Source organism: Cupressus sempervirens, chromosome 1 (assembly GCF_028749045.1).
Source record: "Cupressus sempervirens isolate cs-2001-9-10 chromosome 1, ASM2874904v1, whole genome shotgun sequence".
Classification (NCBI taxonomy): domain Eukaryota; kingdom Viridiplantae; phylum Streptophyta; class Pinopsida; order Cupressales; family Cupressaceae; genus Cupressus; species Cupressus sempervirens.
In genome coordinates this window covers 852975519-852987170 of record NC_143118.1, presented here as the reverse complement: position 1 = coordinate 852987170, position 11652 = coordinate 852975519, and positions in this window count along the sequence as shown.

Sequence of the window (11652 nt, the reverse complement as noted above, 5' to 3'; positions counted from 1 at the left end):
CCATCCATGGTGGCATTTATACTCTTCATTGCGGACATAGCTAGGTACTGTAGAGGAGGACTAAGCTGGATATCTGGAAGGCACTTGTATTGAGTGCTTTGACAGTCCAACTTGTGGGATACTTTTTTGATACTCTGAGTGTTGTCAAGGATAGTAAAGAATTGTATAAGAAGAGCCTAAATTTTATTTACCTTCCCATCTTAGATTCTTATATAAACATCGTAGAAATTTTTTAATCCGATGATGGTAAGACAAATACCAGTCCCCTGGTAAATAAAATAATCGATTGCTTCAGAGAGCTTTCTCAATGTTGGAATTACCAGTAAGATAAGCAGGGTGCTGGAGGTAGCAGAAAAGTTCAGGGCACTGAAGGAGATGTCAAAAACAGGAGATATCATTGTCAAAATCAGGGAACAGAACAAAATTCAAATTGTGACGGGTCCCAAGTAAAACGCCATTCCATCTGCGTTGTTCTCAACCAATGTATTAGGCACTCTCAATTCAACATCAAACTTTATAGTTCACTAAGAAAGATGTTTTCATTAATAGCTAATAATATGCCTGGGTAACAATATGCAATTTTTAAAGATAATCGATGTTATAATATAAAATGTGTTTGTTATCTAATTACATCCAAATCTAGAGAATGACATTCAATTCAATTCTGAATGTTTTACAAATTTTAAGTATATTCAAACTGTACTTTTGATAGAATATTATATTATTGAGTATTTATAATATAGTATATTTTTGTTTATTTTACTATTTCATTTATAGAAATGTAAACTTCAATATTTTATCCATTTATAAAAGGTAGATGAAAATACATTCTCTTCACTAGATCTTATTATGTATCACATAATAACTACTAAGAAAACAATTGATTTTTTTAAAAGTGGAGAACCTCTTTACCATACACTTGGAAAAAAAATTCTAAAAGTGCAAACAGAAATATAGAACAACAAGATGCACAAACACAAGAGATTTATTGTGGCTACATCTGCACTGAGAACATGGAAATTTTATTAATGTGAAAATAATTAAGTTTATAATAGATGCAATCAACATATATAGATTACAAATGATTAGCTGAAGAGACACAGGTGTTTGAAGGGAAAACCCAAGTGACTATTGGGCTTCACTCACTTAACAATCTCCCACTTGAATACAACATATGCTTCAACTGATCACCCATTCCCCTTCTCTACATGCTAACTTACCAGGGATAACTTTAAGAAACCCTTATTTGGAAAAATGCATAAAATTGTAGTGAATCCAACATTATTTTAGGGGCAAAAAATTAATTTGTATTGGTGATTTTTTTTCAAAATAAGAAAAATTTTTATTGGTGATTGTTTTCCATCGTATAAATTTTTCCTAAAACCTTGATGAATATTTAATTATTTCAGAAAATCATGACCAAAAGTACAAATGCCTAGAAACCATAATTTTATATGATCCAAAATACAATAACCCTTTTTAATAACCGTTAGATGATCCCAAATCAATGGTATTAATCCTATTTAAGGCTAAAATGTTAAAGAATAACAAGTTTTAGAGAAAGTTTCCAAAATTATGACACTTTTCCATAGTAAAATATATTTTTGGCCAAAAATTAGAAGGATACAAAGTTCCTTTGAAAGTCTCTGGAATAGAGACACTTATCAAGTCTATGTACTTTACATATAACCTAACTTAAATTTTTACCATAGATTGGTGAATCTAACCATTAATAAGACATACCTAAAAAATTATAGGCGAAAACATTTAATTTATCATGTGGAAAGATTAGATTACATTGGCGAAGTCATCACCAAAATAATAATAATTATATATCATTTTTGGCGATTGACCTAAGCATGAGATCAAATTTTCGTAAAGTGTGGATGGCATGGCTAGATTGAAAGTGCAAATTTTTTCACCGAATTCAAGGTCCTCGATGACTAAAATTTTTCATTTGACAAATATTTGCCACTAAAGTTATCCCTATGACTTCTTTTTAACAGGGCCAAGAGAAATCATGGTAGATTCAAACTTCTCCTTGACAAGGACCTTCGTCAACATGTTCATCAAATTGATCTTTGTGTCAATTTTGACAACATTTAATTTTCCTTCTTTTATCACATAGAAAACATAGTGAGCATGTTTGTCAATATATTTGGAGGGAAAACCTAAGAGACCATTGGAATTAACTCACTTAGCAATCTCTCACCTGAAGACAACCGATGCTTCAACTGATCACCCATTCCCCTCCACTACATGCTAACTTACAAGGGGTAACTTTAAGAAACCCCCTTTTAGAAAAAAATGCATAAAATTATGGCGAATCCAACATTATTTTAGGGGCAAAAAATTAATTTGTATTGGTGATTCTTTTCCATCATATAACTTTTTTGTAAAACCTTGATGAATCTTTAATTATTTCAAAAAATCATGACCAAAAGTAGAAATACCTAGAAACCATACTTTTATATGATCCAAAATAGAATAACCCTTTTTAATAACTGTTAGATGATCCTAAATCAATAGTATGAATCCTATTTAAGGCTAAAATATTAAAGAACAACAAGTTTTAGAGAAAGTTCCCAAAATAATGACACTTGTCCATAGCAAAATATATTTTGGGCCAAAGGTTGAAAGGATAAAAAGTTCCTTCAAAAGTCTTTGGAATAGAGACTCTTGTCAAGTCTATGTACTTTATAGATAACTTGACTTAAATTTTTACCATAGATTGGTGAAAGTGACCATTAAATAAGATATGCCTAGGAAATTGTAGGTGAAAACATTTAATTTATCATGTGGAAATATTAGATTACATTGGTGAAGTCATCACCAAAATAAAAATAATTATGTATCATTTTTGGTGATTGGTCTAAGCATAGGACCCAATTTTCATAAAGTGTGGGTGACATCAGTACATCAAAAGGCACACTTTTAATAGAATATCATCCTTTCCAACAATTTAATAAGCATTCTTATTGTCCAAATATACTTTTCCAAACTTACCTTCTTTATAGTTTGTGAAGGCATATGTGCAAGAAAACACATGAAAAGAGGCTCTAGATTCAATTACCCATGAGATTGAGGTAGTGTCACTTGTGAAAAGAATCAAAATACCATCATCCTTGTCATGAATGATGTTTTCTTTGTTGTCCAAAAGCCTTTGTTGTGCCTTGATATATTTTCAACAATCCATCTTGGAGTGACCAACCTTTCCACAAATCTACCTTGGGATTGTGTACTTCTAGCTGATTGAGATATATGGTTGTAATTACTTCTACCTCTATGATGATTTTACCTTTTTTTTTTGGTGTTGACCACTGTTGAGGCTTTGTTGAATGAGGAATCTTTGTTTCTTCTCATATCTTCACTAAGCAAAGTATCCACTACTTCATCATAGACTAGCTTGTTTTTGTTGGTAATGAAAGTATTGATTGATGTTACTACACCATCCAACTATGTGGTAGGGAGTAAAACAAGATGAAAGCCTTTTTTTTTTCATCTTGAGGTATACCAATAGAGTTTTCTTGACATAAAATATTATTTAACTCATTTATTTGACTAAAAATTGTTGTTTTGTTCTTCATCTTCACCTTGTAAAGATTCTTCATGATGAAAATTTTGTTTGCAAGAGATGATGTTTCATAGATGCTTTGAAGCTTATTTCATACTTCCTTTGTTCTCTTTTCATTTTTTACATTGAATAAGAAGACATTCTAAGATAGCAAAAGAAAAAGTTCTACTACTGCCTTTTCATCAGTTGAATTGCAATTCTCATTTGTCATAGAGGTTGATTTATTCACTTTTCCTCTGATTGCTACTCCAAGATCTTTCTTAATTAAAAATGAATGCATATTTACTTTCCATAAATTGAAATTCTACCTCGATAATTTCTACACTATTGATTCCTCCATGAATCTAGAATTCAGTCACTGAAATCGATTGTAGGCTCTAATACCAATTGAAAATAAATCCTAAAAGTGCAAACAAAAATACATAAAAACAAGACACACAAACACAAGATATTTATCATGGTTCACCATAAATCATGGTTGTCTCCACATGGAGAGCAGAGGAATTTTCTTGATGTTAAAATAATTAAGTTTACAATAGATGCAATCAACATATATAGATCACAAATGACTAGAGGAGCACTTCAGGGTTTTGTTTCAGTTTGGGATTAGGAGTTGTCTCTTGGTTTAGTAGGAAGAAAATTTCAATGGCTCTAAGTTCAATAGAAGAAGAATATATTCAATAGCTAGCATGGCAACATGTGAGGCTATATGGCTTTGAAAGTTGCTAGTACCCTTGTTTTGATAGAGGGTTGAGACTACTATGATACACTACAATGATTAGAGTTGCATCAAGTTGTTTGAGAATCAAATATTTCATGATAGGTATAAACATATAGACATCATATATAACTTCATCAAGGATTGTGTACAATGGGTAATTGTTTAGCTATAGTACATACATATAAATGAGTAGGTAGCAAAAACTAAAATTAGTAAATAAATGTTTATCTAAACAAATTTGTTAGAGTAAAGACAATTATTTAGTAAATAAATTTTTATCTAAATAAATTTGTTAGAGTAAAGAAAATTATTTAGTAATTATGTAACTCATTTTAGAAACAACTAGGAATTAATTTGTAAGGTTGGTTTTTCTAATCTCAACTTTGTATTGAGAATCAATATTGGTTGTTGGTTTTCCAATAGGAGTAGTATAAAAGGTGGTCGGGGGCATTTGAAGAATGCAAGTTTGAGAAGTAATTTGCAGTGATAGCAAGGACACAATGATTATTGATGGATTTTAATTTATTGTTTAAACCAAAATAAGGATTCATGTGGATTATGATAAGGCTATATTGTTTGACATTTTGTCTAACAAATTTTTATTCCCTCATTTTCTTAATGAATAATTCATTTTTTATTGATAATTATTTTTGTCAAGTTGAGCCCTTATAGAACATTTAAGTTTTAATGGTTTTGTTTAGATAAGGAAATCCTTTTTGTTAAAAACTATGAGATCGTGTTGTCCATCCTTTCTTATTTCTTTTCTAGGTGTTTCTTTAAATCTTCAACCTTCATGCTCACTTGGGTTCCTTCTAATTTGTTTATGTATTTCCCATCCTTTCTAGAATTGCATGAAGAAATATTGGTCTTAGTAATATTCAAATTCAATGCTTTACTTTTGTGTACGACTTTATTTTCTCATCGATAGAGCAAGAATGTTTTTCAAAAAATATCTATAAAGATTTTTATAAGGAGATTTTATAGGGTATACCCAGTTTATCATATCAATATTTTCCGTTGTGGCCTTCAATATGTCCAATCTATGATAAAATTATTCTAAATGAGTATTCTCAGAAGTAATATGTTAATGCTTTTCCTCTATAGGGACCTTCTAATTGAATGAATGCAAGATACATTACAACATTGTTGCGTGCATGGAAAATTTCTAAACAAATAGTGTGTCTACTAAGCTATCTTTTGATTTAGTCTTTAGCTCGTCTATTGACTTATTAACATCATTTTTTAAAGAGAGATTCAAAAAAATAATTAAATTTTCATTGTTGTTAGATTTTAATTCATTTTTAAAAATGAAATAAGGATTCATGTAGATCATGATAAAGCAGTATTGTTTGACAGGTTATCTATGAAATTTTTAATATCCTACTTTCTGCTTAGACATTTTATTAGCCTATTAAAACTTTAAGAATTCATTTATTTCTAAATCAATTATGGTTTATAAGCAATTTTGATTTAGATTGTAAGCAATTTTTTTTTTTTGATGAATAGTCCCGTTCTATTAAAAAAAAAACTTAGAATACAATTCACAAAAAAGGGATCGGGGGATACAAGATCACCCCGTGAGAGAGTTCAAACAGCCTAAGCTACATCTAAACACACAGAATCAGCTGTAAATAGCAACTATTCATAAAAAAAACATAAATAGCAACCTCAAGCTACCAAAGCAGTGGCAACAAAGGGGGGAGGATCATCTTTGTCATTGAAACCCCAATCATTGGTGGGATTGGGGGGCAGGTTGGACATAGACCAACCATCATCGGGAGCAGCAGTAGGGGGATCAGTGGCAGCCTTTGCATCTTTGACCTCAGGCCGTGGAGGAGAGATCGCTAGTGCCAGGCAGGGCCATTTGCTAGCATTATCTCGATGAGCGCCAGAAGGAAGAGTTAAGGACCAGCCAGAGCCACCACAGGGTAGGGAGGCAGAGCGGCGCCTCCAGCTACTAGCCCCACCATTGGGAGAGTGGTGACGAGAAGCCTGCAAGCGCGGAGTGTGTGAGTAGCAGCCTGAGGAGTGGCACCACTAGTAGCGGCCACGAGGTGTCGAGGTGTCTATCAAGGCATCTGGAGGTACTCAAGCCATAGTGCAAGGGGCATTGCACCAGTGGTTGAGTAGCTCCTGCAGGTGAGCAACTTCCAAGGAAACTTTGTTAGCTTGCACCTGTATCTACATAATAACATTGTTACAAATACAAACTTTAGTGTACATTGCAATGTTAACATCCAAAAACTTGTGTGTGAATAAAACAACATTTCTATCTTTCCACAGAGTAAACAAAATTTCCATCCTGAATGTATGCCAGATCTGGGAGTACTTTCTAGGAATTCTGGGGGAATCACCGAGCAAGATCATGTGCCATGAAAATGGTTTGGGCCTAAAGGGCTTGAAAAAATCATGAATCTAGTGCCAGTAATTTTGCGCACTTTGACAAAACTAGAAAATATGTAGAAAGGACTCAGGCTGACCACAGAAGGGGCACTTGGGATCAAGAACCCAAAAGTGCTTGAGCTGAGGCCCTAGGGGAATACTTTGGAAGGCAAGGCACTAAGAAAAGTGGGTGATCTTGGGCTTAGTAATAGTGCACCAGATGGTATCAAAGCATTTTTTCCATTGAGAGAGCAAAGATTGCAAATGCCATCTCTTGTTGAGTGTGTCTACCATCGGTATCCCTTATTGGGCTTGTAGTTCGCAAATGGAGTGTCAAGATACCACTTCAAGTCATGCCACCAAGGAAAACCAAACTGAATTCCAACCTTGTGCACCAAATGTACAGGGATGGAGGAAAGCAATAGGTCAAAAATCTATCGATATGTACGGACAAGGTGATATTGAACCTGCATGTCTTCCCAAGTCCTGAAACTCATAGTGACTCTAGAAAAGAGATCTTTGGCAATTTTGATGCCACATTAAAAAAAATGAAGAGAACTGGCACCTTGTGTCTTGGCAAGAGGATTACCTTGAATGGAAAATAGGGGAGACCACCAAATATTCTATTGATTCAAGGAGAGGCCATTATGAAAGTCATCCCTAGCCCAATGAAGCCAAGGCTTGATAGCCTCCCAAGCTTTCCAGATGCTCTTAATAAAAAATGAGCCCTATATGAAAACAGGTTCATGCACGATTAGAAGGGTCTGAAAACCAATCCCCTTCCACGCAAGTCTGTTGATACGAAAGCTAGAAGAAATGCAATGGTGAACCAGAATCTTCCAAGCTTCATCTCTAGTAATAGCTCGAATGATCCACTTGGCACAAAGAGAAAGGCCTTGTTTTTGAGTGGAAAGTAGACCGAGGCCACCAGATTCTTTTGGGAGGCAACAAAAATCCCAAGCGACTCTGTGGAATCCATGATGATCGAAACTAGAAGTCCAGAGGAAATCTCTGAGTAGGCATTCTAGCTTAAGATAGGAAGCTTTGGAAGGAGCCCAACAAGAAGAATAATAAACATGGGTGGCTGCCAGAATCTTAGAACAAATCTAGAATTTACCAGCAAGAGAGAGTGGCTTGGTAATCCAGTAATCAAGCTTTTTTGCAATCTTAGCAAGGAAAGCATTCCAAAGCTCCAGAGGTGAAGCCTAAAAGGCAAAAGGGATGCCAAGAAAGAGAAAAACTTCACCATGAGTGACCCATTTCCACTCAAACTAGTTGAGCCAAGGTGGAGCTGGTGAAAAAGACTGGCGGTAGTAGAGCATTTTATGCCACTGAATGGCAGAGCTAGAGGGTTGACAAAAAGTCTCTAGACAAGATAGTGCATTATTGATGCTTTCCTCCTCTTCAAGAAGAGTAAGGAAGGAATCATCAACAAAATGACCATTGATTAGCTAGGATGTAGAATCAAGCAAGGCAATACCACGAACTAGTCCTGAGGAAATAGAATGAGCAAGCAGGTACCCAAACCCTTCAGCAACAAGAATGTAAAGCACTAGAGCTAAAGGGCAACCTTGCTTGATGGAGAAAAAGAGCCCAAAGGCCTCATATTGTGAACTATTAATGGTAATGCAAGCATTAGCATCACCAAAAAGCATCTCCATGGATTGAATAAAGTTGGGACCAAATGCTAGAGCTTGGAGCATAGCTAGGGTGAAGGGCCATTCAATGCGGTCATAGGCTTTGGAAAAATCTATCTTCAGAAAGATAGCCTTCTGTTTGGACTTGCGAGCCCATTCCATCCCTTCCTAGACAGCAATAATGTTATCAAGAATGTATCTGGATTTGATGAAGCCAATTTTCTTAGGCCACACAATTAGAGGTAGCATGTGCCTAATTTTGAGAGAGAGTGCCTTGGCAATTATCTTATAAGCCACATTCATAAGGGTGATGGGCCTCCAGTTGCATATATCCTCTGGATCACCAGCCTTAGGTATGAATTTAATATTTCTTTTATTTATAATGGCTCCTAAGCTTTTAGAATGATATGTTTCAAGATAGACTTTGTGCAGATCAAGGCCAATTTGCTCCTAGAGGTGTTTGTAAAACTCACAGGGAAAGCCATCACACCTAGGGGATTTGTCATTTTCCATAGAAAACACAGCCTCTTTAAGATCGCTGAGGGAAAGAAGTTTCTCACAGAAAGCATGCTACTCTCTTGCAAGGTAGTTTGGAGTAATATAGATGCATTTTCGAAGAGCTTCTTCCTAGGCAACTGAATTTCCCTACGAAGCAAAGACATTCTCATAATGATGAACGAATTCTTGTAGGATGTTAGGGAGACTTGATAGAATAGTCGTGCCCTATTTAAGTTTTAGAATCCCAACTTTTGTATGACAGGCATGGAGAGTATGAAAAAATTCCTTTGAGGCTTTGTCACCAACCTCCAGCCAGTGGAGACGGGCCTTGAGTTGAGCTCCACAGGTAGCATAGTTGTCCGCAACTTGCTTGTCATGTTGAAGGTTGGTAGGCTGAACTTGCAGATCCACATCAAAGGGGTTGAGAGTGAGAGCCTCAGAAGCTTTTCTAAGGGCAAGGGTGTTAGCTGCATAAGCCCTTTTTCAAAAAATAGCAACTTGATGCCCATAGATGCGCAGGAATCGTGCAATTTTGGCAATGGCATCATTTCACCATTGAATCCATCCCCTTTGAGAATGTAGACATGGCTCCAAATTCCAGACACGTAGGATATGTGAGATGGTGGAAGCATGCATCAGCACTGATGTGTTGAGGAAAAACTAGGACTTAGCTACCTTGGGGACAGTTGTTTGCCAAGTAATGCCAAAATAAATGGGATAGTGGTTAGATAAAGTGACATCTGATAGGGGAATGATAGGCAAATCTCGATCCTCAGAAAAGGAGAAAAAAGATTGTGCAGAGATCATGGCATGATCAAGATGTTTTAATATACGATCTGGGCCAGCTCAAAAGTTGGACCAAGTGTGCCAGACCCCACTACTCTGGTAGTGGTTAGTGTTGGGATCAAACAGGCCCAATTTATTACGCATGTAGTACCAGGCTACTCTTTCCCCAGCTATCCAATGAAAAGGTAGAATGTCATCTTTGTCAGGGGCCACTTCTACCATATTGAAGTCCCCACACATGACCCAAGTAGCTGGAGGCAAATTGTCAGCTAGCTAGGCCCACAACTGGGCTCTTTCAATAGCATCATTAGAAGCATAAACATTAATGACTCCAAAAGAGTGATTGTTAATGGAAAGTAAAAGCCAAACAATTCTATGTGAAGGGTCAGTATTGTGTGAAATAATAGCAGAATGAAGGTGAGGTGACAGGAGAGTAACTACACCACCTCGACCAGCATCATGTTGCGAGGAAAACATAACGCCATCCTGCCAAATGATGCGGCATGTAGTAGCAAGCATGAAACCAGAGATCTTAACTTCTTGTAGACACAAAAAATCCAAATTAACAAGTCTATGATGGGTATCCCAGACATAGTACTTTCTAGTGAGGTCTATAAGACATCAAACATTCCATGAAAGGTAGTTCATTAGAACTCTTCCATGTCATCCTCGTCCTCGAAAGAGGAGTAGCTATTTTGCAAAAAGGTAGGAGCTAGGTGAAAGTCAAATGGGAAATCCTCTGAACTTACAACCTGTCGCTTTATCTCTGGTACCTCTGCATGTCCAAGAGGACTGCGAGAACACCGTGTTGCTAGTGGCACAATGGAAAAGACCGCAAGAGGAGTGCGAGCTCTAACCAAGGCAGAAGCCTTGGTGGTGGCCTTGATCCCCTATGTGCTAACAGGGTTTGAAAACTGTGAAACCCTTGGAGGAGGAACTGTCGAAGCTGCCTGCATCCCCACGCTAGCTGGTGTAGACCCTCCTATGGGAATAGGAGGAACAGGGGCAACCGTCGCGTAAGATTTTTTGGGTAGCAAAGGGGTCAAGGCAGCCTTGCCCTTGCGTCCAATAGTAACCCAATCTACCTTTTTCCCTTTGGCTTGTTTGATAGGTGCATCTTTAGGCCTAGGTTTTGCCCTAGAGGTAACCAAGGGGCAATCTTGAATATTGTGTTCTGCCGACTCGTACCTATAACAACTGTTAGGAAGGTTCAGGTAAAGCACCTTCTGAGAGACGGTCTACACCCCAATCTATATTTCCACAGAATCACAAAGATCCTTGGAAAGATCAACTTCGATACAAACGCGACGCTGAGGGCGAGCATTAAAGATTTTCTTAGGCTCCTTGGTGACAACTTTGCCAAGGGTTTGGGCAATGGACTCAATGAAATGCCAACATGGCAAGGGTAAACTTGGGAACTCAACCCACACAGGAACCCTAAGCTTTTTATCATCCGAGACAGTAAAGTCTTGGGACCATTTTTGAAAAACAAGAAGAGAAGAACGGATAGACCAAGGGTTGTTAGTGAAAAGTGCCTCTACTTGTGATGGGTTGGTGAAGTGAAATAAAAAAAACCTTTGGTAAGGTTTTGCACAGCATCAAGGTGGACCCCATGAGGGGTCCAACTCTTGTTAACCCATTCTCTGAGCATAGCTTCAGGAGGAGTCTGACCCACAAAATACCCTATCAAGGTGTGGTGCTCTAACCAGTTACATGCAACATTAAATTCTTGCAAATGAAGGATAATATTAGGATTACCTCGTGAAAGACCTTTGGGATAAACTTGCGCGGGCGTTTGTTCGGAGGCGGCGCCATGGCAGTCCGAAGCAGCAACATGCACACTAGAAACAACTGGTCACTACTGGCCGGAGCCATGATAAAAAAGCCTAAAGACTCCCGGAGTAAATGCGGTTTGACAAGTGTTGCTTGGAGAAGGCAAGTTCAGACGAAGAGACGTACTCAAGAAAACATAAAGTTCGCATGAGGCAAGAAACCCTAGCAGAGTGGCAAAACTCCCATTCTTTCAACCCAAGTGTATTTGAAGATTCTTGTAA